The 27956-nt window shown below is 36.6% G+C and overlaps 1 protein-coding gene and 1 long non-coding RNA gene across 2 annotated transcripts in view; one reads left to right on the top strand and one right to left on the bottom strand.

The window, feature by feature from the left end:
• Nucleotides 1-440: 440 nt before the first annotated feature.
• LOC141572931 (uncharacterized) lies at nt 441-2455 on the bottom strand. Its single transcript, XR_012498501.1, has 2 exons — nt 1594-2455; nt 441-576 (listed from the first exon to the last, which is right to left on the bottom strand). It is a non-coding gene; the product is annotated as an uncharacterized LOC141572931 (long non-coding RNA).
• Nucleotides 2456-27956, top strand: part of PCDH15 (protocadherin related 15) — a 1312736-nt gene continuing 1287235 nt past the window's right edge. Inside the window, exon 1 of the mRNA XM_074339439.1 lies at nt 2456-3337. The gene's annotated coding sequence lies outside the window, so the exon portion shown is untranslated. The remainder of the gene's footprint in view (nt 3338-27956) is intronic.

The raw sequence follows: 27956 nt of genomic DNA, 5'->3' as shown, positions 1-27956 counted from the left end.
AGCCCACCGTGGACACTGGGCATACAGAGGCCGGGGGCCCAGGGGTTCCCTTCCGTGGCAGCTTCGGACAAAGCCCTTTCTGCATCCTTTCAAGTCAGTGACACCGCAGGGGGTTGGAGTACATTGTGGGCTAGAAAATCTCACAGGAGCGTTGCAGCCTTTGCGAGCGTCGTTCCTCCTTGGAAAAAAGCGGCTCATTGGCTCAGTGGCGACCCGGGTTTGTACCCAGAGGCCGGACATGCGGTGGGCACGGGACTGACACTGCGGGGAAGGGGGGCATCCGATCCGCCGAGGGGGCCCTTCTTCGCCCACCTTGCAAAGGGCAGCACTGGGGTTAGGTTTTGGGTCCTCAGAGGACCCAATCGCTAAGGGGTAGAGGTGACCCCTGCGATGTCAAAATTATCTCAATGAACCAATCTCCGAAACGCCTCCTGAGCCCACCTGGCACCCAGAGGCTCCAGCCAAGGAAGCGGGTTCCCACCGCGTGCCTTTCCGCGTTGCTACTGTCCAGTGGGAGGCATGGGCATGTCTACATTCCACTTCAGTCCCTTTCGCCCCTTGCTCGGTGCCTTCACTCTGAGAGAGAAATACAAGTCTGAGATTCTGTGGTTACACTCTCCTATGCTGGCCACAAGTCATTATCCCTTAAGTGACAGGGGGTCCAGAAAGTGACAAAAAATATGGAGATGGGGAATGGGTAGGGAAGGTAGGGTTTCAGGGATCTCCGGGAGGCAGGCATCCCCTTCACTCTTCTTACTGTGGGATGAAATACCCCGCCCCTAGCTACTTTAAGGGAGCACTAACCTTGGAAGACAACGAACCAAGCGGGAGTAGGGGTGTAGGCATCAACAAAACAGATTATCTGCCCCCTGACTTCTTAGCAAGTTTCACTGGAAATTTGTTTCTTTGAAGAAAATTTATTTGGTCTGCGTTATTTGTGCTTTTCTAAAGCCCTTCAATGTTCAGCTCCTCTCCCCTCTCCCAACTTCCCTCAGGGCATATTCTCTTCAAAGAGCGAAAACGCTGTCACAGTTACCAATTTCCAAAGTTTCTAACGCCCTTTCAGTACTACCTGTCCATCATGTTTGGTCAGGCCCTCCCAGCTCAGGGCTAACGTCTGAGGAAGAGCACCGAGCTCCAGAAGTAGCACTTAAAATGCATCTTCCAGATGAATGGCCCTAGCTAGGAGGAGGAGTGGATTATGGAGAGCCGAGAGATATTGTGGGTTCTCTCAGTGATCAACCCTTCCATACACAACCGGAAACACACACACACACACACACACACACACACACACACACACACTTTCCCCTGGACTGCCGCTAGAGGGAGGGCGGCAGGGTGGGTTTGAGAGATGGAACACACATGGAGCCTGCTCTCTGGCGGAGTTTACATAAAAGCGTCCAGAGATTGTGAGCAAGAGGAATCTACCTTGGTTAGGTTGAAACTGCACAATGGGGTGGAAATGTAAGTATTATCTGTCATTCACAGCTACAGATTCCTTTGATATTGAGACTCCCCATTCTATTACCCTTTCACTGCTCCGGACAATGAAAAGTCTCAAAGTGCCTAGAACAGAGCCAGGACACTTACTTAATAAGTGTGTTCAGGTGGTAATTTCCTTTTTCCGTAGGGAAATTTAGCAAAGAGACGCGGGAATGTGAATCCTGTTTCCACCTCGGTTTAATCTTTATGCCTTTTAACAAATAGCTGATATATCATTGTTTCGGAAAAAAAGAAAGAAAAAAAAACAGAAACAGAATCGGTCATTTTACACAGGATAAAGAAATAAATCATATTTCTAAAATCATATTTGTAAGTTTGAATTTAATTCCTCACCTCCAACCTGGAAATAGTGGGGGGGAAAGCAACTTAGAAAATGCCGCTTATAGTAACATATTACTTTAAGAACTACTACTTCCTTGTGACTTTTAAAAACAAATCACCTAGAAAAAGTAAGGATTATTTAAACAACTCGAATAGTTCCATCTATTTTGACCGAATTAGGAAGTAGGCTAAGGGAAATTTTAAGTATTACCTTGATTGAAATTACAAGATTGAAAAATCTAATCCCATTCACGAAAAAGGTGTCAGGTGGATTTCAACTAATTTTGCAAAATGAATCAGAATGATGACTCAAACCATAGTGAAAGAGGAAAGTAATTTCCCTTAAAACCAGGTGATGAGCGCCTTGGTGACCCAATACTGGCTGCGTGCGCAGAGTGGCCAGACCCCTCTCCACGCAACTCTGGATCTGTTCAATTTGGCAAATGCACCCACGGCAGAAATGCCACCGGTACACCGTTTGCTATGATGGGCTTGGGGATTGACACCCCGCAGCGCTGTTTCTCCTGGAAATCAGTCTCATGCGTGCGAGCAGATCGCCCTCTGCGCTCTACAACCTGCGGGGCGGGGAGCCCTGGCGCTCACCCCGCGAGCTCAGCTGGTGCTGACGTCCATTCAGGCCCTTCAATGTGTCTGTCCCTGCGCAGGAGGGAACAGACTTTGTAGCAGTCACTTTGCCCGGAGGTAGTCGCGTCTCTGCTCTTGCAGGCAGCAGCTCCACATCCCCTCGCTCTTCCTGGATCTGCGTTTGTCTCTCCTCTTTGCGCTGAGTCCCCGCCAGCCTCTCCAGCGGGGGGCACATTTGGTATTTGCACCCCAGGCGTGAACCAACAGGGCTTCCCATGCCGTTGCTTTTTCTGTGGACTCAAAAACCAGAGATTCCGAAGTGCTCTCGGGGATCGCTCGAGGAGCAGGGAGCGTCTTCTCCCTGATTTTGGAAAGGGAGTGATTTTCATGACTGGTGAAATCGTCCTCCCAGCCGCTGTACCCACAACTTGTTTTGCTTTCTTCTCACTCCTGTGTGTGCGGTTCCAACATCAAAGTTTTTCTCCCGTACCCAAAAAAATCTGTCGTTTAATCCATCCTCCTCCCCCAGCGCTGTCTCCGGCAGGCCTCCTCGCTGTGCGGTGAGTGGATAGCAGGGCGCGCAGTGTGGCAGCGGCGGTGGAGATTGAAACGATCAGGCGAAGCAGAAGGAAAGGAGCTGCTGCTGGGGGCTCCGTGGGTAACCCTTTGCCAAGCGAAAGAGCTGGGTAAGAGCGCTGAAGAGGAGCAGGAACCTTCCAGGACGCTGGTGCCTGAAAACTGGATGTTAATCACCATTCTGGTTGTGCGTCTCTGCCCCTTTCTCTCATTTGGTAACTAGTCGGGAGAAGCGCTTGGCACGAGCGCTCTGCAGGACCCAAGCTCCGGGCTGCTCCGGATCCCTGTGTCCGCCGCTGCGGAAGGAGCAGAGGGGAGGACGCCAGTGGATGCTTACTGGAGCCTGGAGGTAGGCAAGGGGGTGGGATCCTGATTCTAGGGCTCAGCCCAGATTCCAAAAGGGTGTCTTGTTTCATGGAGTCGAAACATTCTTCTTCCCTTTATTCCCCATCGCACCCTCCCCTTTTTGAATTCAGGCTCAGGAATAACCAGATCCACAGCACTCTCAAGGTGGACTTCTTTTTCATTGCTCATCGCCTGAATGCCTCATCCTTACGTTTGTTAGGGATCTATGAGCTTCGCTGGGAAGTTGATAGCTTGCAGATTTTAAGAAGGTCCAACCTGATTTTATTCAGTTTCTTAAAGGATGTGTTTCCTGTGGGCAAGAATTATGGGAAATAAATGTCAGTGTCATATACAACTGCAATAGCTGCTCGGAAATCACCTACATTTCCCCCCAAAAGTTTTCCTCATGCAAGTTTTCTTAATGTCCAGATGTAGTACATCAAGACTTGTTTTCTTGCGTTACATATCAACTGGGGAGGGTGCTCTCCTTCTGTAAAGTGCAAGATATCAAGGACGATGTATTTTTTTCCCCCTGTGCTGACCATGTAACAAAGCACTTGTGAGGGTAGAGAAACTGGAACACTTCCACATTCTTCAGGAATAATGAAAGATTGTGCTGTTTCCAACCTTGCCTGAAGTTTTTATTTAATTGCTTGATCTTTTTTTTTTTGGTCTGTTAAGAGAGGTAATTTGGGTAAGACTGAACTAATATCTTCGGTGCAAGTCAGTGTGATGAGATTTTGTGTATAGTGTATGTAATTGATCCTTACAGTTGCAGGTTAGCTAATGGCAGCGATTGCATGAGACGATAGAAACAGCCCTTGATTTTTTTTAATTTTTTTTTGTCAAATGATATATTTGAACTGTAGGGGCATTTTAAAAATCAATATTCAAATTTATGTGGCAAGAATATGGATGCACTGATGAAAATAGTAGGAGTTACCTTTAGGAGTCTGGTTTATTGAAAATCAGCACATGGGATTTCATATCTACATATGGTAATCGGTGAAATAAATGAACCAGTTAGTATTCTGAGCTTGCAATACTTGGCTCTGTAGAAAGACTGCTGTTACATTTCATTGTGATCTCATTTGTGGGAATAGAATATTGTTGGATGGTTTTATTCACTTCCTCACTCTTGTGTTCTATAGACAAGGTTTGAGTTCTGCTCTCATTACACATGGCTATCTCCTCATACATGGTGTCCTCACATAAGTTGCAACTAGTGGGATCCGGAGCTTCTTCCTCTGCATCTTCTACCACTCCTCCCCTTCTTCTTCTTTTTCTTGTCTTGCTCCAGAACACTGGTAGCTTCCAATCTGAACCTGAATGTCCCTCTGTACAGAAGGGCTTGTCACATGTGTGTTCTTCCTCGTGGTGTAGCTCTGAGTCGAGGTTGCCCTGCATTTAAGTTAATACCCCGGCAGTAAATGTTGTGCAGTTGTTTGGTAGATACTTAGTGTACCCAAGTCTCCTGCATAGCCAGGGAAGGGGGTAGAAGGGATGAGCAGAGCGCATAAGGGGAGGCTGCAGTGCAAATGAAAAGACACAGTAAACTAGGAACATGGATTGTACTTAAAGTAAATTGAGGCAGGGCAGAAAGAAGGAATAAAGGTGAAATTTTAGTTGTGTGTACATACGTGTGTGTGGAGGATGGATTCGCTTCAGCAAGAGTCATCCTTATCTTAGATCTGCATGAGCAGGTTTATGTCAAAGGTCAGCTTCTTGCTTGATAAATACTTTTTAAAAAATGGAGAATCCCAAGAAAATAAACAGCTCTCATTTTTAGTTACTGACTTTCAACTAAACTCTTCAGTCGTAGGATCTTAAACAGCTTTTCTCAAAATTTAGCACATAAGAATGTGTAACAATAGAGATTTAGGACTCCTAACATATGAAGAATTGATTCAAGAGGATCAAGTTAACCGCATGTTTAACACCATGGGTAAATTCAGCTCTCCTAGTTCAAGAATTATCCCATGAAAAATGTTAATGAACTTGCTTTTGTTAGAGAATCATACAGCATGTTAATATGAAAACTTTTTCTAGTATTTGTTATCTTCTTGAAGCTTTGTTGTTTTCCATTATCAATGCCATTATTATTGTCATGTCTGTCCTTTTAGGAGATGGCTATTCTCAAATGCCAAACTTCTATTACTTCTATATGTGACGTGCTGGATGGTGGGCATTTAAAATTAAAACTTGTAGAACTAATACTGAGGTGATGGGAATGCTTCATGCTTATTGAGATTTTAAGTTTATAAAAAATCAATGTGCTACTGGATTGATTGGAGGACAGCTTTAAGTAAACATTATGATTATCTCTTCCTCACTGGAGAGAGGACATTTTTTAAAATGCTAATCTTTTAATTTCATATATTTACCTGTTTATATTTTTCATAATGCAAAGTAATTCAAGTAGTTTACATGAAATTATAGAAAGAGAAAGTAAACTTAAAAATTCCTACAATCAGTTTTCTCTATTACCTTTCTTTATTTCCATTAATAAAACTTCACAAAGGTGTCATAAAAGTGATGGAAAGGATTGCTGAAAGTCTGAGCCCAATGGTCAAGATCGGTCACTTCTTGCTTTTTGCCAGTGACATTTCCATGAAATTCTTAATTTTCCCCATTCTTTCCAACCAAAGTGAGTTGATCATTCATTGTCATGGTCTTCAACATATTTGGTGTTCATGAGCATTCTGGTATCAGAGTTCTAATTTCTTTGTTTTATAGTATTTTCTTATACAATGCTACTTGTATATAACATTCTCTTTTTTCACATTTTTTAATTTTTTTGGCAATAGTAGGCATTTAGAACTTTGTAGTACTTAAAATATTTGCACAATAACAGCACAGCATCATATATGGATACAGGAAGAGGATATTGTCTCTGCTTATTTTTTTAAAAATCACTTTATTTAACTGTATATGTGTTGGTTGACACTATTTTCAACTATGTGCATGTTGAAAAATTTTAAAAACTGCAGCTTTCATGCTTTAATAAAATATGACCTCTCAAGTAATACATGGCACAGATTAATGTGAATTATATGCTAATTTTTGAGTTGAGTACATTTGTTGTTGTTGAAACTCCAACAACCTCTTCAGATATTTGATTGATGACAGCCTAAGAAGTCGGGAACCTGATAAAGAAACCACAAAAGTAGTTTAATCCTAACAAGGCAACTTTAACTTAAGAAAGGTATGTTTTTGCTTCATATTAACCCCAAATTACAGATGTTATGATTGATATATTGAGATTAAAACATAGTGCCTCGTGGTCCAGCATTCCTGCCATTTTAAAGACTTTTGTATGTTAACGACATCACTGATAGCAAATACAATCCATTTCTATGTATAAAAATGCAAACATTTTGCTTAGAAGTTCTAGAAACTTAATTTTCTATCACATAGCTTCTCTCCCCATGGGATTTGAGAGAATGTAGCCCACATGGTATTGCTATTATGATGAATAATATTTTGCGTAATTCTACCCTTGAGCCATCTTTAGCTATATCTATGCCAATGGAAATGTTGGACTTTTCTCTAATGATAAGTTTCCTGACAGTTTTTTCAAACTATTGTCTATTAGAAAGTCTAAGTGCCCATTATTGCCAAGGATGGCCTTCATTAAAAATAATTCCACAATCTCTGTCCAAGTAAACCTAGAAACCATGACTCCTGTGTTTATTCCACTCTCCTCCTCCTCTGTGCTCTGATGTAAATTACATCATGTCTATAGGAGATAATATCCCTTAAAGTGATTTCACATGTGCAGATATATACATATATTCATCAACTACAAGGTTATATATATTATCTTTGTTATGTTCTTAAAATCAGAATGGTTTCTCATTTACATACACCATTTACCTTTACCTTAAGCTCATCGATGCTACCTGAAAAAAATCCATTCACAGTAAGTCAGTGCTTTGGTAGATTCCTTAACAGGTGTGCTTTGCATTTTAACAGAGGGCCACTAGAAGACAAATCCCAACATGTTTTTCGTGAGGGATTTCTGGTCCCTGGACAAAAATCCTTGCAAGTTAAAGTCTTACAAACCACAGTCACATATATGCAAGTCTAGCTCTACAACCTGGTTGAGGTCTGCTGGTCTCTGTTGTTTGATATCTCATGTCTGCTGTTTGATATCTCTTATCTGGAGTGCCACAGCCTATCCATCCAAAGAGTTTGGGTACAAAACAAGAAACAAGAGCTTGAGTATATAACGGATATATTTGGAGAAGAAGAATATGACATTGTCTTAATAAATGGAGGGAGCAGAAGCCAGAATTCAGGGACTAGAGATATATTAGAAAGGTGGACCACATGTTAGATCCTCTATCTTTCTTGGTTTGTGATTGGCAAAGTTTATAAGTTGCATCAGACTAGAAGTCAGAACTGTGAAACAGAGAACAATACAAGATGTGGGAGAAATCGTCATGCCTGGGTCTAGTCTATGGGAGTGGAAGGAGGCCATTTGCTTGCCTGTTTCTTGCAGTTTTACTCTTGCCAGACAATGTGAGTAATTTGTTTATGGGATGCCAATTGGAAGTTTCATTCCTGGTGAAAATAAATTTTTCTGTTTCTTTAATTCTTAATAATTTCACATCTAGCAATGTGTGATTGCTTATTGCCAGCACCAATTTTACTTTGAGGATTTTTCTATTCTGGTGTAGTTTTCACATGTATTATATTAAGAAAAACCATAACTATTGCCCTAACTTACAGTCTATTTTTTACAATCTTAGAAGTTAATCGTATGAGTATTTGATGCTTCACTTCAGGAAGAAATTCCTATTTTCAGCATTTAAGTCACAGGGAATATTGGATTTGCTACATCAACAAGGTAAAAGCAAGTTTTACCTTCACAGTGTTAACAGAATACATTTACAATCATGCTTTTATTTTTTGTACATATTTAATTTTTAACTTAATTCCAAACTCTGTTGAGTCCCTTTTGTTTGATAAAGTGTATTATAAGTTCTTCTTCCTGATTCTTTGTCATCATGCGTAGGCATATCCTCTTTATCTGTTTTCGTCCAGATCAGGCTTTTGGAAGGCAGTGTCCTTTATGCTTTACATCAGCGCTCCTAATGGATTGATCTTCTTTTAGGCCTTTTTTATGTCAGCACAACATAGTGGTGAACAGTACAAGGTTTGTAGTTGAACTTCCACACTCCAACGTTTACTTGTTCTGAAAAAGCTCCTTTACTTCAATTCCCTCACTGCTAGTACCTCATGAGTATTACAAGACAGTAGTCAGGTAGTTCAAGTAACATGTTTATGGCAGTACTTGACACACAATTCAGGCTCTTAAAAGATAAACATTTTAAACAAGTGTTTATAGGGAGAGCAATAGATAAGTATAAAATCAGATACAACTGCTTGGTAATGTTATGTGTATACAAATATCTTCTTATAGAATCCAAAATGTTTGCCATGATCCTTAAAGGGAAAATGTGTATTTTACATATTTAAATAAAATATAGTTGAAATTGTCTATTGATTTCTGCTATTTGGACACTGTTAGGAATATTAAGTTTTCCAGCATTAAGGAAATAGATTCACAGACAAAAATCTACAAGTAACTCCTGCTTTAAATCATATGAGAGGATACCTGAAAAAGTTTTACCTAAGTGAATTTTCCTATTTGAGTGACTAGTTCAATTAAAAATGAAACAACAAAACAAAACATTATCAGAGGGAGGGCAGGTTTACTGATGTTCAGCATTTCTTTAGCTTTGAATAGCTACAATTTAAAAAATAATAAAAAGCAATGCAATTTAATAAAATGTCCTGACTTTCTGTTGGAATTGTATTTATTCTCCCCACTATACTTGTTGAAAATTATCTGAAATGAAAGCACAGTTATTAGAAATAATTGGATTTTTGTAATAAGGACTACGTTCTATCCTGATTTCATTAGAATTGCATTTATAGGAGTTACATGTGTTTCTTCATTTGTTTTTCAGAACAAAACAGTGGCCTTCAGGCTCCTTTACTACTCAGCAGCATTGATTAAAAGAGTAAAATTAACTTTAAAGCTTAGATGGAAAATAAAGTTTAGAATGGTGTTCAGTTCTAAAAGCTGCTTGCTATAGAAGAGAGATTTGTTTCTCCAGTTGTCTTCAACCTTAATTCTGTAGCCAAATTGTCTTACCCACTGTCTCTCTGAACTTAAGGATGTAATGTAATCAGAGCTTTCGCAATTTAAATGATCCTTATCAGACAGATAATTAGAGGATAAGAATTAAAAGAAAGGCACCAAAGAAGTTATTAAATGATTTCACTCTAAAACAGTATGGAATTAATACTATTTCTGTGACTATATGGGCACTAATTGTTAGAAAGAGAATATAAATGTAGTGGATTGCCTGCATGGAACTATCCGATTATGTAAGTGGAATGTTAGATGATATAATTCTGCTGACAGTCACCGATCTACTGGACTAGTCATCTGGGTTTTTTTGTTTGTTTGTTTTGTAGTTTTTCAACAGCAAAAAAAATGAGTGCATTACGTGGCTTTCATGAACTCACTGCATTTTACTTTAGAGTCTTTTATTGCTTGTGGTAATTGTGATTATACATTTTTATAAGAGAAGTATTACTGAGTACTCTGTAGTGTTAAGTTTCTACATGGGGTCTCCTCTTGGTGTAGAACTTACAAATAAAATCTTTGTAGCCCCTGTGTGCCCGTGAGTTTTGCACCTGCAGATTCAAATAACTGCGGATCAAAAATATTTGGAAGGACCAGCCCAGTGGCTCAGGTCGTTGGAGCACCATGTTCCTAATTCCTAGGTCACATAGGCCAGTGAGCTGCGCCCTCTACAGCTAAGACTGTGAACAATGGTTTTCCCTGGAGCTGGACTGCTGTGAGCTGGAGGTTGGTGTGAGCTGGTGTGGGCTGCTGTGTGCTACCATGAGCGGTCAGTGGCCAGTGGCCAGCATGAGTGGCCGGTAGCAGGTGAGAGCTGCTATGAGCAGCCAACCAGTGACTGACTGCCTCAGCCAGTGGGAGCACAAGGCTCATAATACCAGCATGGGCCAGGGAGCTGTGTCCTACACAACTAGACTGAGAAACAAGGGCTTGAACCGGAGTGGGGGTGGGGGGTGGGAGGTGGAAGGGGAAAAAAATTAGAATAAACATGTTGAATTGTGCTAGGTAGATAGGCCTACAATGGTTGTGTCTATACTGAATGGTACAGACTTTTACCTTGTCGTTATTCCCTAAACAATACAGTTTAACTACTATTTCTATAATGTATACATTGTACTAGGTATTCTAGACATGATTTAAAGTATATGGGAGGATGTGCATAGGTTATATGCAACTACTACACCACTTTATATAAGACGCTTGAGCATCCTCAAATTGAGGTATTTGTGGGAGTCCTGGAACCAATCTTGCCGTGGACACCCATGGACGACTGTATCTTCTTTACTTAGCACTCAATGTATAATATGAAAAGGACAGGATAAATATAACAAACTCCCCTATCTGGAAAGAAAAATAGTGGATTGATGTATCTTAGCAAAAGATTTTTGTGGAATATATTTCATTTCATTTCTGCTGTAAACTGCCAATTTATTTCCAAGGTCATTTTTTTAAATAATATTTTTATAATGTAGGTATCAACTATCGTACAGTACTACTATTCTATATTCTCATCTATGTTTTCTAAGACTAGCACTTTGTTAAATCAGCTCTATTTCCCAAGTTATCTCAGTCTACAGTGTTATCAATGTGTCACGGCTATGTATCCTGGGTCACTAACTTTCTAGGCTCTAATGCCAATTTTCTTGGTGCTCACAAGCTGACTCCTAAATAAGATTTTGCTACAACACACCTTATTTCTCAGTACATATTTCTACATCACTCACTTTTTCTTGTAATTCACAATTATGCATTTCAATAATGAAAACTTAAAAAACACAAAAAGAAAAAAGAAATGTGTCAATAATTCAACCTCTAATGTTATCCCTGTTAACTTCTAGGTGCCTGTAATTCTTTGTCAATCTCATTTTTATTTTAAATAAAATAGACTACTTTTGCCATTTATAAATTTACTATGAGCATTTCATGCCAATATTTTTCTACCATGCAATGATAGAAAAATTATACAGTTATCAGTATTATGCAGTTCCATTACATTTAATGTCACAACCTGGTATCAGTCTGAATTAGATCCAGTGATGTATTTTGTTGTTACTGTTCACATATTTTTAGGGTTGATTTTGCTATCAATACTTAGAATTTGAAAATTTTCAGACTTTTCTGCTGCTTTTAAAAAATACTTTTAAGTTCATTGGGGTGACATTGGTTAATAAAATTTTGTAGGTTTCAAATGGACAAGTCTATGTATTGCATTGTGTGTTCACCACCCAGTCAGTTCTCCTTCTGTCACCATATATTTGACCCCCTTTACCCTCTTTTACCATCCCCCTGCCCCTTACCCTCTGGTAACCACTAAACTGTTGTCTGTGTCTGTGAGTTTTTTTTTCTTTTTTTATTTGTTTGTTTATCATGTTCCTTTGTTGCTTTCAGTTTTATGTCCTATATATGAGTGAAATCATATGGTTCTTGACTTTTTCTGTCTTATTTCACTTAGCATGACAATCTCAAGATCCATCCATGTTGTCACAAATAGTATTTCATATTTTCTTGTGGCTGAGTAATATTCCATTGTATATATGTACAGCATATTCTTTATCCAATTATCTATTAAAGGACACTTTGATTGTTTCCATGTCTTGGCCACCATGAAGATGCTTCAGTGAACATAGAGGTACATATATATCTTTGTGGATAAATGTTTTCAGATTTCGTGGATTGATACCCAGAAGAGGGATTGCTGGGTAATATGTTAATTCTATTCTAAATTTTTTGAGGAATCTCCATATTGTTTTCCATAGAGGCTGTAACAATTTACATTCCCAACAGCAGTGTATGAGGGTTCCTTTTTCCTCACAACATCTCCAACACTTGTTATTACTTGTGTTGTTGATAATAGACATTCCAACAGGTATGAGGTAGAATCTCATTGTGCTTTTGACTTGCATTTCCCTAACAGCTAGTGAAGTTGCACAGTTTTTCATATATCTGTTGGCCATTTGTGTGTACTCTTGGGAGAAGTGTCTGTTCCGGTCCTCCGCCCATTTTTAAAATTAGATTGTTTGGTTTTTTGTTGTTGAGTTGTATGAGTTCTTTATATACGCGTATTTTGGATATGAGCCCCTTATCAGAGGTGTTGTTTGCTAATATCTTTTCCTGTTGGGTTGGTTACCTCTTTGTTTTGTTAATGGTGTCTTTTGCTGTGTAGAAGCTTTTCTCATTCATTTATTTTTACTTTAACTTCCCTTGCTTCTTTTGAAAATATGGAAGATTCAGAAACAGTAAGGCAACTTTGCTGCATGGTAGTGATGGTCTGTAACAGAGAAGCTGATGTTTCATTTATAGAGACATGCTGACTCCAGATATAATTGTCACCATCCCACCTTAATCTTTGTACCCCTGCTGTAATGGGGGATAGATTTTGCTGTACTATAAATATTGCTTCTAGAAATAGCTTCATATATCTTTATGTGCATCCACAATTATTGTCTTATTATATATTTGTAGGCATAAAAAATTGTTGGCTTAAACTAAGTACTGAAGAGAGGAAACAATTTGCATTTTTGCTGTTTAACATTGTGTTTTTTCAATGGTGAAACTGATTTTAAATATATGATAGTTTGTCATTTATATATGTCCATTTCTGAAGTGATTTTATGTCATTTGAAGTTTTTCTAATAAGTGACTTATTTTTATTACTATTTTTAAGAATTTGCCATATTCACATGTTGATGATATATTTAATATATGTACTTAGTGTTTAAATTTTTTGTCAAATCTATTAACATTTCCCATTACTTCTTTTAAAAAAGATTTTTATTAAAAATATAGCTAACATACAATTATATTATTAGTTGCAGGGGTACACCATAGTTATTCAGCATTTATATACCTAAAGAAGTGATCACCATAAGTCCAGCAACCATCCGACATCATCTTAGGGAATCACAATATTATTGACTATATTCACTATGCTTTATATTACATCCCCATGACCTATTTGTTTTATACCTGGGAATTTGAACTTATTTCCCGTCACCTTTTCCCACATTTTTAAATTTTCCAATTAGAGTCGAAACTCAATATTATTTTATATTAATTTCAGGTGTGCAGCATAGTGGTTAGGCATTTATATAATTTAAGAAGTGATCCCCCTGACTAATCTAGTACCCACCTGACATTGTACATAATTACTGCCATATCATTGACTATATTCCCTATGCTTTACTTTATATCTCATGACTATTTTGTAACTACCACTTTGTACTTTTTAATCCCTTCTCCTTTTTCACCCTGCCCGCAACCCCCTCCCTTCTATCACCCCAAAAAATCTTGTACCCATCTGATGCCATACACAGTTATTACAATATAATTGCCTATGTTCCTTATGCTAGAGCATAGGCCCCCATAACTACTCTGTAACAATCAATTTGTGCTTCTTAATCCCTTCCCCTTTTTACACCCACATCCCCAATCCCCCTTCCATCTGGCAACCATCAAAATGTTTTCTGTATCTACCTGTATGAGTCTATTTCTGTTTTGTTTGTTTATTTTGTTCTTTAGATTTCAAATATAAGTGAAATAGTATTGTATCTGTCTTTCTCTGTCTTGTCTTACACTCCATTCATAATAATGCCCTCCAGGTCCATCCATGTGCTGCAGATTGCAAGAACCTATTCCCTTCCATGGCCAAACAATATGCCATTGTATATATGTACCACCTCCTCATTATTCATTCATTCAACAATGGACACCCAGGCTGCCTCCAAATCTTTACCATTTTAAACAATGCTGAAATGAACATATGGATGCATATGTCCTCTTGAAGTGGTATTTTGGGTTTCTTCAGATAAATATCCAGAGATGGAATTACTGGGTCCTTCTTTGTCTCTTGCTATAGCATTTGTTTTAAATCTTTTTTTGTGGCATAATTATTGCTACCAGCTTGTATTGCTTTTTCATTTCCATTTTCATGAAATACCTTTTTCTATCCTTTTACTTTTTGTCTGTGTGTGTCTTTTAATCTAAAATGAGTCTCTTGGTTGTGTGCAGCAGTGTAAGGGTTTTGTTTTCTTATCCATTCAGCCCTCCTATGTCTTTTGATTGGAGAGTTTAATCTATTTACATTTAAAGTAATTGTTTTCTTTTGTTTTTTAAGTTAGTTTCAGATGTACAAGATAATGTAATCATTAGACATTTACACCCCTTACAAAGTGATAACCCCCCAAATCTACTACACCTCTGACATCATATATAGCTGTTATAATTCCATTGACTATATTCCCAATGCTGTCCTCCACATCCCATGAGTGTGTGTGTGTGTGTGTGTGTGTGTATAACTTTAGTTGACATTCAATATTATTCTACTTCAGCTTCAGATGCACAGCGCGGTGGACAGGCATCTACACAGTCTGTGAAGTTGTCTCCCTAATAATTCCGGTGCCCATCTGGTACCCTACATAATCTTTACATTATTGATTATATTCCTCAAACTGATTTTTTATCTCCCTGGCAATATTGACTACTAATTCGTGCTTTCTAATCTCTTTACCTTCTCCCCCACCACCCCTCCCATTTAGCAACCATCAGTTTTCCCCCCTATATCTCTGAGTCTATTTCTGTTTTGTTTGTTCATTTATTCTGTTCTTTAGATTCCACATATACATGAGATCCTATGGTAGTTCTCTTTCTCCATCTGACTTATTTCACTTAGCATTATATTCTCTAGGTTCATCCATGTCATTGCAAATGGTAAAATTTCATTCTTCTTTATGGCTGAGTAATACTCCATTATATAAATGTACCACAGTTTCTTTATCCAGTCATCTATCGATGGACATTTCACTTGTTTCTGTTTCTTAGCTGTTGTGAATAGCACTGCAATAAACATAGGGATGCATATATATATATATATATATATATATATATATATATATATATATATATATATATATATATGTATTTCTTTTTGTTTGTTTGTTTGTTTTTGTTTTTTTCCAAATTAGTGTTTTGGATTTATTTGGATAGATACCCAGGAGTGGAATTGCTGGGTCATAAGGTAGTTCCGTTTTCAGATTTTTGAGATACCTCCATACTGTTTTCCATAGTGGCTGCACCAATCTGCAATCCCACCAACAGGGCATGAGGGTTCCCTTTTCTCCACATCCTTGTCAGCACTTGTTGTTTGCTGATTTATGGATGGTAGCAATTCTGACAAGAGTGAGGTGGTATCTCATTGTGGTTTCTTTTGCCGAATAGCCACAGCAATCTTGAGAAATAAGAACAAAGTGGGAGGCATCACACTACTTGACGTCAAATCATACTACAAGGATATTGTAATCAAAACAGCATGGTATTGACATAACACAGAGATCCATAACACAATGGAACAGAATAGAGAGCCCAGAAATAAAGTCATGCCTATATGGTCATTTAATCTATGACAATGTAAGCAAGAATTTACACTGGGATAAAGACAGTCTATTTAATAAATGGTGCTAGGAAAACTGGACAGACACATGTGAAAAATGAAGCTGGACCAACTTCTTACACCATATACAAAAATAAATTCAAAATGGATTAAAGACTTAAATGTTTATGGCTGAACCATAAAACTCCAAAAAGAAAATATAGGAAGTAAATTATCAGACTTTATCCTTTGTTATATTTTTACTGATATATCCTCCCCCCACCCCCCAGGCAAGGGAAGGAAAAGGAAAAATAAACATGTGGGATTACATCAGGCTAAAAGTTTTTCTTCACAGAAAAGAAAACCATCAATAAAACAAAAAAGACATTCTACTGAATGGGAGAAAATGCCAATGATACATCTGATAAAGGGTTAATATCCAAAATTTATATAAAGCTTATAAAACTCAATTCCAAACAAAAAAACAACCCAATTTAAACAATGGGTAGAGGGCATGAAGAGACAATTCTCTAAAGTAATTGTTGATGATATGTAGCTATTTCCATTTAATTATTCATAATATTGATTTTTTTGTTTTCTTTTTTTCCATCTTACAGAAAGCCCTCTAACATTCCTTGCAATACTGGTTGGTGGTGATGAACTCCTTTAGCTTTTTTCTTGTCTGGGAAGCTCTTTATGTTTCCTTTGATGTTTAAATGATAGTCTTGCTGGGTAGAATAGTCTTGGTTGTAGGTTCTTGCTTTTTATCATGTTGAATATTTTGTGACAGTCCCTTCTGGCCTACAAAGTTTCTGTTGGGAAATCACCTGACAATCTTATGGGAGCTCCCTTATAAGTTACTAGTTGCCTTTCTCTTGCTCTTTTTAGGATTCTTTCTTTGTCATTAATCTTTGCCATTCTAATAATAATGTGTCTTGGTGTGGGCCTTTTTGGGTTCGTCTTGTTTGGGACTCTGTGCTTCCTGAGCTTATATGTCTATTTCCTTCACCAGTTTAAAAAAGTTTTCAATCATTATTTTTTCAAATAGATTCTTAATTGTTTGCTATCTCTTTTCTCCTTCTGGCACCCCTATGATGTGAATGTTGTTGTGTTTGATGTTGCCTGGAGGTCTTGTACACTATCCTCATTTTTATTTTTATTTTTATTTTTTTCTTTTCTGATTGGGTGTTTTCTGCCACTTTGTCTTCCAAATCACTGATTTGTTCCTGTGCTGCATCTAGTCTGCTGGTGATTCCTTCTAGTGCATTCTTCCTTTTAGTGTTATTGTGCTATTTATTATATTCTTCACTTCTGACTAGTTCTTTTTTATGGTCTCTGTGTCCTTTATTATGCTTGCTATCTCTTTATTGAAATTCTTACTAAGTTCCTTGAGCATCCGTATAACCATTGTTTTGAACTCTGTCTCTGGTAGGTTGCTTGCCTCCATTTTTCTTAGCTCTTTTTCTGGAGTTTTCTCCTGTGCTTTCATTTAGGTCATATTTCTGTTTCCTCATTTTGGCTGCCTCTCTGTATTTGTTTCTATGTATTAGATAGATCTGCTACGTCTCCCAATCTTGGTCACATGACCACATGTTGTAGGTGTTCTGTGGGGCCCTGGTATAGTCTCTCTCATCACCTGTGCTCCAGGTGCTCCAGGACTGTCCCTTGTGTGGGTCATGTGTGCCCTCCTCTTATAGTTGAACCTTGATTGCTATTGGCACACCAGAGGGTGGAATTGACCTTCTGGCTGATTGCCTGTGGGGTTTGGCCATGTCCACAGCCTACTGATTACTGTATGAGGGCCTTACCTCACTGAATGGGAATTGACCCAGCAGGCTCTGATGCCTGGTGAGACTGCCCTTTGGGTGTGCCACTTGTGGGGCTAATTGGGTGGTGCTCTGCTGTGGTCTAAATCCAACCTCATGTTGTTTCTGTATGTTGTTTCTGAAGCCTCCTGGATGGGGCTCTGGTGCAGGCCCAGATTACCCACTGCTTGTGACCAGCCAAGGACTACCTTATAGAAGTTGTAAAGCAATCTGCAGTTGTTCGCTGCCTGTGCTAAACCTGGAAGTGCATGGGACAGGTCATGCTGCAATCTGAGGACATTTGCCACCAATACAGGCCCTGGAGTAGCTCTGCAAAAAGCCACGACACCCTGAGGCCTGCTGCCACCTGCTGGCTCCAATAAGTTTCAGCCCTTTATAAAGCCTTATGCAGTATGAAAGTTGGCTGAGGCCAGGTCTCAGGATGGGAAGAGTTGTGGTCACAAGGTTAATGTAGATTCTGGTTTGGTGCCAGTGCTACTCAGCAAAAGTCTCAGAGCACACTGAGGCCAATCGCCACCCACCTGGGGCCTGCCAGACTCCAAAAGTTTTCCAAGAAATAATGCAATATGGGTGAGACTGGCTGTTTGTGGAGAAAATGCCTCTGGCATTGGGGGAATTGGATGGGGTGGAGTCCCAGTGGATTCATCAGGGTGGAGAGAGCAGTGGTCACCAGACTGGTTCTGATTCATATTTGGCTATGGGTATTGCGGGAGGGCTCAACACAGGAAAGATGGCACCTGCCTATGGGCTGCACAGAAGGAGGCCTCCTTATAGGGAAAATGGCAATGGTCCTCCAGCACTTGACCTGAAGCCACACATCTCAGCCTTCCCTCTATATGCCTCTGATGCTTTCTGGGTCACAGTCCATTTGTCAGAGCCTAGAGTGTCTATGAGTCAGTGAGTCTATGTGCATGCCCCTTAAGAGGACGTCAGATTTTCCTGCAGCCTTCTGTCCCACCTGGATGTCAGAATTCCCATTGTTTTTTACAGCCAGATGTCATGGGGGTTCTTCCCAGTACCAGTACTGCAGGCTGGAGAGCCGTTTGTGGGGTTGAGGTCCCTCACTCCTCCAGGGGAACCTCTGCATCTGACATATCCCTCCTGATTCTCAACAGCTACATGGAGATTTGGGACTAGCCCATTTGCATCTCTGCCCCTCCACCCCTCCCACCAGCCTCAATGCAACCTCTTCTTTATATCCTTAGTTATAAAACTGTTCAGCTAGATTTCAGATGATTCTCCAAGTGGAGTGTTCTATAATTTAGTTGTAATTTTAATGTATTCATGGAAAGAAGCAGACACAGTGTTTAGCTACTCTGCCATATTGGATCTCTCTCCCAGTATTTCTGACTTTTATAATTTTCATAAAAAGCTTTTACATTGTACAAGCATTGGAATATTCACATTTATGTCTTCTATTTTTAAGTTTTGTTTTCATTTCCATATAGCTGAGTTAAATATAATATATTCATAAGGATCTGATTTTTTATCATTTTTCCAAATAACCAATACTCTAATGACCACTTATTGAACAATTTAACTTATGATATTAGAATATAGCTTCAAATTAATGTGGATTAAAAGCAAATTATTTTAATTCTATAAAAGGAAATTATTTCATGTCCTTTTAAAAGGAACAATTTTCTATGATTGTATAGGATGTCTTGTGTATTTTAATCAGATGTTATTAATAGACATTATGTCATCCTCCTACCAAGATCACTTTGGTTGTCATACTATCTTAGTATGAATAATATAGTACATATTAGTAAGTCAGGCAAAAAAAAAAAAAAAACAACAAAAAGCCATAGAATTCCCCTAGGATGATTCTTAGAAATAAATTAGGCACTTAGGTTTATTTAAACACCGATGGTTTCAGGTTGATCATAGGGAACAGTGACCAAATCACTTTAACAAGATATATATTAGCAAACTTTAAACATTAACAGAAAATATTATTCCTTCAATGGTCATTCAAATTCAGATCATAGTAATGTGCTGTTTAAAATTGTGTTCAAATTTTATGTGGAAATCACCTTCAGAAGAGAGGGTATTTTGAATTATTTTACTATAGGTCATTTCTGTTTTAGAAGATACTATTAGAATGAAACTATCTTACAAAAATATTTCTAAGTCTTGCTTTATCACCCATGCATTTAAAATAGTAGAATAAATTCCTTCTCATCTAGTATATAGATAGCTTCTTGGTGTTCCTTCCAATAAGATAGACCTTTTTATGCTTCACTGTAGAACTGAAAGCTGCTATAAAGTTAATAAGTAAGTTTGAATTCATTACAATTTCTAAAAAGAATGGCTCCCACTGTATTCTGGTCTCCATTTTAGAGGTGGGTTTAGGAAAGCAAACATTCCTATTTTAGGCAGTGTCTGCTCAGAGATTGAGTTTACTATATAGCTTTCTACTATTAAATAATATATATTTGATATTTTAAAATTAAAATTCAATAATATATATTTTTTAATTTTTAATTTTTGTTTTCTTTTCCTATTGAAATGGAAATATCTAGCATGCTTTGATTACATGTCATTTATATAAAGAATGGGCTGGAAATACATTCAATTATTGCAACTTGTATTAACATTTGTCCTTTGAATAACGCATATCATTTTTATCCTGATTTGAGCTACTTCGATAGGGCTTTCTAGAGGATATGAAAAAGTAATGCTAGGGAGTTAAAAGAGTAACTTTTACAGACTCATTCAAAATACTGAGTTTTCAGGGACTCTGCAAGTTAGGGAAAACAGAAGGAGAAGTAAGAATAATTGTCATTATTATTACAAATAATTATACTTTTATGTCTTTGATGCATTATATTTTTCTTTCTCCTAAATCTTTTACATAGAAGGGAAGAGAGGCATTGTTTAATATAGAGCACACCTGTTTAGAAATTCAAATCTGGAGGTGAATAATTGATTCACATTTTATAAGATGGGGAATATATTTTGAAGTATAAAAGTAGTATATATTCCCTTTATGCTTTTTGTTTGTCTTGTCTCTATGGTGCCCTAGAAATATGGTGAGAAAATTCACAGATATTTAGGAACCCTGGATTGCAAAGAGAAAGCCAAAGAAAGGCTAGAGTGTCACCAACTCCCTTCAGAAGGTTTAGAGCATTAAGTCATGACTAATCTTTACTTGGAAATCAAGATAGAAATTAGGGGAAAGGAGTTTAGGACATATGAGGCAAAATTAGTTATTGATTACCAACTGGACCCATTTGGGGATTCCATGAGAACTTTCTTTGGGGAGTAAATATGTGTTGGAGAGTCTCTCAGCTTTCTCCACAGGGAGAAACTACCATGATGTGAAGTTTGACAACATTATTCCATAGATTATTTAATAATGAAATTTAGGTGGCTGGTTTCAGTGTACAAAGTGAGAATATTTGAATTCACTGAAATCATGTGGGAACCATGCAAATTTATTAAAAACAACATTCAAAGAGTTTAAGTGAATTACTTCAGGTCACAGAGACATGGATTGGCAGAGCTGGGATGAGACACCGAGATTTCTGATTTCAGTTTTCATATTTTTGTCATTAGCACAATTCTGCCATTTTGCATTGTGGAGTCTAAAACACATACTTATGTTCTGCTACTTTGACTGATTTAGTTTCAGAAATTCAACAAAAACCTTTGTGTATATCTCATTCACATTAAATCAAACTCCACATTTTGAAGGTTTTAGATTAGTCGTAGTAGTTCTATATTAAGAGAGATAAGACAGATCCTTTTTAGAATATCTGGTTTTCTTTATCTATCTTGTAAAACTGATTAAACACTATAAAGGTTTATGTAGCAGTATCCTAAATTCATGTTTTTTATGATGCATTCTTTTGGATACATTATGTTTTATTTAAATTTCCAGGAACCACTTTGGTGTAATAGAAAGAAATTTAAAAAACAAACAAACAAACAAACAAAACTATATAAGAGCTTTGAATTCTTGACTCAGTCCCATCTTTTATTAGTTGTTTAATCTTGGATAAGCATTTTTAAATTTATGAATCTCAGTTCCAAATTTAAAAGAAATGCAAAGTCTGTTTTAAATGACCTCATATATTCCTTCTAACACTGATATTCTTTGATTCTACAAATATTCATTTATTATTCAAGACTGTGAATAATTTCTTTTTGGTAATGTGCTTGAACTGTTTACGTATACTTTCACTCTTCTTAGCTAAAATCCCATACTGAGATTATGTGCATTGGACAAACACTGAAATTCCATTTAGATATCACAGTCATGGAATTGTGGCAGACCATTTTGTATGTGGATTGTTGGTACCCCATAAGCACTCAGATCATTAGACATTTTGATGATGTGCAAGATTGACTCTGGGGGCATAATCAAGTGTCTATGAGCACTGTCAAAATAAATGGCTAATCACACCATTCAGTAGGTTGACTGCTGGATTCTGAACAGTACCTAGTAAGCTCTTATGTAAATACAATGAAAAGCCTTAGCCCTTCACTTCAATAGCTTTAGGATTTGAAATAACTTGCCAATTTAATGAAAGCTTCAACAAGTTGAAATTACTTGTACTTATCCTTTACCATCTACCAAAATGTTGTTTCCTCGAACTTTAACACCGTCTGTACCTGAGATTGGAAGTTAAATTGAGATAAAAAACAGTGAATCAAAGCCAAGCTAGAATAGTTTCTTTCCCCCCTTTCTGTCAGCTGAATATATGAATAATCACATGGAACCTAAGGGTATATATAAGCCCTGTATCACAGGAAAAAAATGAATTATGTAGTTCAATTAAGAAGTTTCCTTTAAAAAAGAACAAGTGTAATGGCCTTCTTATGAATATATTAAAGTTACTTTGGAAACATGGTTTTGTGAAGCAAATTTGAACTGCTTTTCCTGTACGTCTGGGGAGTCCCTAATTTGACTTTTTGGCCTTCCAGCTTTTATTTTAGAGCTTGCATCTTTTCTTTGATGTAGAGTCAGCCACGAAATCTCCAAGTGGTAAATTCAAGCTAAAGCTTTTGTTTGCTTGTTTTTGGCCTTAGCTATTACCTGAGATAGCTCCAGAACTCTTCAGTATAAAGCACATAATGTTTGAAGAGCATATTCTGTTTTGTCTGTTATGTAAGGATAGTTTAAATTTTTGCTCCTTACTATTTGCATAGCCATTCTTATTTGCTTCTGTGTTGCAGTTAACAATGTATAATCATTGTTTGTTTTCCAAGTCTTACTTTTATAGAGCAATGCTTTCTCAGAGCAATTCTACAGGAAAAACCTATATGTAGAATAGCAATATATTTACAATGTAAAATGTTAGTTCATTTCATGAATTATTTATTTCATACATATGCTTGGACATAAGTACACTGTTAAATAGAGATAGCATGATTGAATTTTTGAGATATTTCATTAGTATTAATCTTGCATATACCATGTTATGGATAGTGTACATCTGGCTTAAATATGTGCAGATAATGTAAAATATCTTTATACATAAAAGAAGATGCTTTACATTTAGACAAATGATCCCAAAGTTTAGCTATACAGGGAGGTGCAAAGGTCTAAACATAAACAGTGGGCACAACTTTCAGTAATACCTAACAGTACTTTACAGATTACAAAGCTCTTTTTCCATGTGTTGCCTCACATAATTATTATGAAAGCTGTAAGGATATTAGGGCAGGTATGATTATACCTATTTATAGATATAAACACCTATTTGTAGATGTTTATATAAATAGATAATAGATATTTATAAATATAAAAGTTTGAAAGTGTAGTACAAACCTGTATCTATGCAGTAATCCTGGAGCTGCCATTTAATTCCACACCTGTTGACATCTGGTGTAGTTTCCTTTTTATATAACAATAAGTTTAGGTTGGTTAAAGTATTAAGTTGGTGCAAAAGTATTTGCGGTTTTTGCAATTATTTTTAACCATTTAAACCGCACCAACCTAATAATCTGAAAAAGCGGTTTCCTTTACCTTTTTTATTGCATATATGAGAATTTGAACTGTTCAAAATCAGGTAAGCATTCATTTATACATTCTGGAATAGCCAATTATGAAGTGTTTAATAATGAACATAAGTCCAGAAAAGAAAGTAATCCCAATATTGTGTCTATAAGGTCGGGCAATTAAGTTCGCAAACTCATCCTAGAAAAAGTGCTGCATACCTCATTGCTGGATACCACTACAGTCACCTTTGAAGTACTCCCCTTGGGAAGCTATGCACCGATGCCAGTGCCTAGTCCACCTTTCAAAGCAATTTTGGAACTCTTTTTCTGGAATGACCATCAGAGATGTTGTCACATTACCCTTGATGTCCTGAATGTCATCAAAATGTCTTCCTTTCAATATTTCTCCTATCTTCAGGTAAAGAAAGAGACATTGGGGGCCAGATCAGGTGAGTAGGGAGGGTGTGCCAGTACAGTTATTTGTTTATGCCAAAAACTCCCTCATAAACAGTGCCATGTGAGCTGGTGCAATGTCATGATGCAAGAGCCATGAATTTTTGGCGAAAAGTTCAGGTTGTTTTCATCTAACTTTTTCATGCAGCTTTTTCAGCACTTCCAAATAGTAAACTTGGTTAACTGTTTGTCCAGTTGGTACAAATTCATAATGAATAATCTCTCTGATATAAAAAAATGTTAGCAACACTGTTGCAACAAGTTTGTAAACTTAATTGCCAGACCTCGTACATAGACATAATATTAGACTAACTTAATAGATATAATATTTGGTTAACTTACATATGTATTTGAATATACATGTCCTCAACTATTTATGACTATCCATAGTTTGAAATAGATTCATGTGAAAAGTGATCTAATTTTTAACTAGGAAATAAATGGGAGGAAATGGAATTCTTTCTTGTCTCCTAGGAGTCAGAAATTCAAAAAGATATCTGCACCCCCATGTTCACTGAAATTTGAGAATATTTCTCCCTCTTCAATTTTTTGGAAGAGTTTGAGACTGCGATTAATTTTTGAACTGCTTGTTTAAATGTTTGATTGAATTCACCATTGAAGCCATCTGGTCCTGGGTTTTTCTGGGGGCGGGTGGAGGGAACACTTGATTACTGATTCAGTTTTCTTACTAGTTATTAGGTATATTCAGATTTTCTATTTCTTCATAATTCAGTCTTGGTGAATTGTATATTTCTAGGCATTCATCCATTTCTTCTAAGTCATCCAATTTGTTGGTGTATAATTCTTCATAGTACTCTTTTAAAATCCTTGATATTTCTGTGATATGTTTTAATGTATCCTTTTTCATTTATGACTTTTAGTCTTCTCTCTATTTTTCTTAATCTACATAAAGTTTTGTCAGTTTTACTTATTGACAAAAAACTTTCAAAAACTTTTTTAGTTTCATTGATCTTTTCTATTGTCCTAGTCTCTATTTTGATTTCTTTCTACTTTGAAATTTGTTATTGTCTTTCTTCTGCTAACTATGGGCTTTGTTTTTATGTAATTCCTTGACTTATGAAGATAAGCTGTTTATTTGAGATCTTTCATTTTTTCTTAATGTAAATATTATGGCTATAAACTTCCCTCTTAGAACTGCTTTTGCTGTATTCCATTGTTCAGCACAATGTTGTTTAATTTCCACATATTAGTTAACTTCCCAGTTTTTCTCCTGTTATTAATTTCTAGTTTCATACCATTGAGGTCAGAGCAGATACTTCATAGGATTTCAATTTTCTTAAATGTGTTAGGACTTTTTTGGTGATTTAACATATGATCTATACTGGAGAATGAATGTTCCATGTGCACTTGAAAAGAATGTATGTTCTGTTGGGAATGTTCTGTATATGTCTGTTTGGTCCATTTAGTCTAAAATATACTCCAAGTCCAATATTTCCTTATTGATTTTCTGTCTGGATGTTCTATCTATTGGTGTAGTGGGGTATTGAAATCTACTACTATTATTGCATTGCTGTCTCTTTCAGACTTCAAATCTGTTAATATCAATTCTCTTTGCCTACTTATTCCACCTAACAGACTGATAGCTCTCTTGGGGGAAGAACCATGTATATATAATTCTTCTGTGAAGTTCTTGCACATCGCAAATTGTAAGTCATTATAAATGCTCCTAAATATTTTATTGAAGCAATGAGAGGTCAAAGAGAAGTCAAAAGGAGCTAACTCTTCAACTTTTATTATTCAGAGACCACAGGTGATGTGGAAAACTATTGGAAGTATGGATGAAAATATCCTGGCCTCCATTTTGTCACAACTTCCAGGTTGAATCTGTATTTAGGGGCTGAGAGTTATAAGGAAAGGTATTGTTGCTTAGTGGAAAGCATAATAGCCTGTAATTCATGAGACCTGGACTCTGGTCCTGAAATAGTTGTTAATAGCCAAGTGACCTGGTCATCGTCTTCAGTCTCTATCTACAAATGCAAGAAATATATATTAAGCATTTACATGTTGGCATTTAAGTGTTGTAAGAAGGGTTAAATTCAAGTTTTCCAATGTATTTTTTTAAAAAAAACTAAAATATCAAAAAAGTGAATTTGTGTCATCTTGCATGGATATTTATTTCAAGTTAATATCTCAGGTATTATAAAAATGATTTTTGAAGTCCCTAATTTAAATGGTGCCTTTCCTTCTGGAATGAATTGGTGAATGAAAATAAATTCTTATGGCTTATAGTAATATAGAGTATTAATATATTAATTAAGAAATCACAAACTATTATTGATATCAAATGCAATCATTCCTTACCATTTCCGCTAACACTTTAAACTTTATAAAGTAATTTTCTATCTCTTACTATATTTTAGAATAATCTTTTGGGACAGCTGAAGTAGGTATTATTTTCCCTGTCTTGTATGGGCTAAAAATGAGGGAAACACATTAAATGACTTTTCCTGTATTACCAAGTCATAGTGGTGTAGAACTGAAACTTGAATGATTGTTTGCGTTACATCACAATTTTTCTAAAATGTAGTCAGGCCTAGGGACTGAATATAATAGTCAACTTTCCTGGAACATTTCTCAAGATATTGGTTCATCCTTTTGTTAAAACACCAGAACCAACCAACCAACAAACAGACAAATAATGTATGATCAAGTTAGGCACGCCAGAATGTTTGGGTAGGTTTAGGATCTCAAAAAAATTCTGTAAAGCCAGTGAAGTGTTACATTGTTTTTTTTCCATGACGTTTAATTTTATTAGTTTTGGTTCCTCTGCATGATGTGTAATCAACAAAAACATCACATAGATCGTTCTGATCTCACATGTTCTAATCATAGTCATTAAACATAATTTTAGAGTAATATTTGATCAGGAGTTACATTTAACAGTTCTTAAATCTTTTCAACACCATGGAGAAAAATTAGGGAGATAAATTAAAATTTTTACTGGATGAAAAATTTTCAGTTTCTGTTCTGTACTTATGACTCCATATATATAGATGGATGTTGATTATGCAATTAAAATTAACAATAATTCAATTTTCAACCTAGTGTTGAACATTGTAAGCATTATTTTTAGAATTTTTACTAGGATGTAATCCTGATTGAGATTACTTATTTCAAAATGAAAAGGTCGTCATGGATAAGAGCTACCAAAATATAGAATTGTGTGTTTAAAATAATTTTAGATTTTTAAAATGAAATATATATTTTTATTTGTTTTCTAATAAATCAAAATAAGGATGAATATTAACATACTCTGATGTTTACAGGAAAATATAGATACAGGCACATCAGTTTGCAGGACTTTTATAATCTCAATTCTAGGATGAATTCTTGATTTCTGAGTGAATTGTCATAACTTCCTAAAAAGATGTGAAAAAGATCAGTATCAACTCAATTATATATCTAGATATATATAATATAGATATAGATATAGATATAGATATAGATATAGATATAGATATAGATATAGATATATAGATATATATACTTTGTATCTGACTTACATAGGTGTTGCATTTTTTGTGGGGTGGGGGAGTGCAGTGATTCTCAAACTTGGCTGTACATGCAGAGTTTTAAAAAATACTAATGCCTGGCTGCTAGAGCCAAAAATTCAGTATGAATTAGTCTGGTTATGGTATGTTCATCAAGAGCTTAAAATTTGTTCAGTTTATTCTAATGTGAAGCAAATTTGAGAACAACTGTTTTGGTGTTTTGTAATGAGGCCACACGTAAGTATGCGGTCTTAATATGTAACGTTTTAAATTTAGGATATGTTTTAGTCACATAAAGCTGGTTAATACAGATATAACTTTCAAGGAAATGGGCTCTCACTTATCAGATATGATAC

Source organism: Rhinolophus sinicus, linkage group LG07, assembly GCF_036562045.2.
Source record: "Rhinolophus sinicus isolate RSC01 linkage group LG07, ASM3656204v1, whole genome shotgun sequence".
NCBI classification, from domain to species: domain Eukaryota; kingdom Metazoa; phylum Chordata; class Mammalia; order Chiroptera; family Rhinolophidae; genus Rhinolophus; species Rhinolophus sinicus.
The sequence above is the reverse complement of the archived record's forward strand: the minus strand, read 5'-3'. Positions and strand labels throughout refer to the sequence as shown.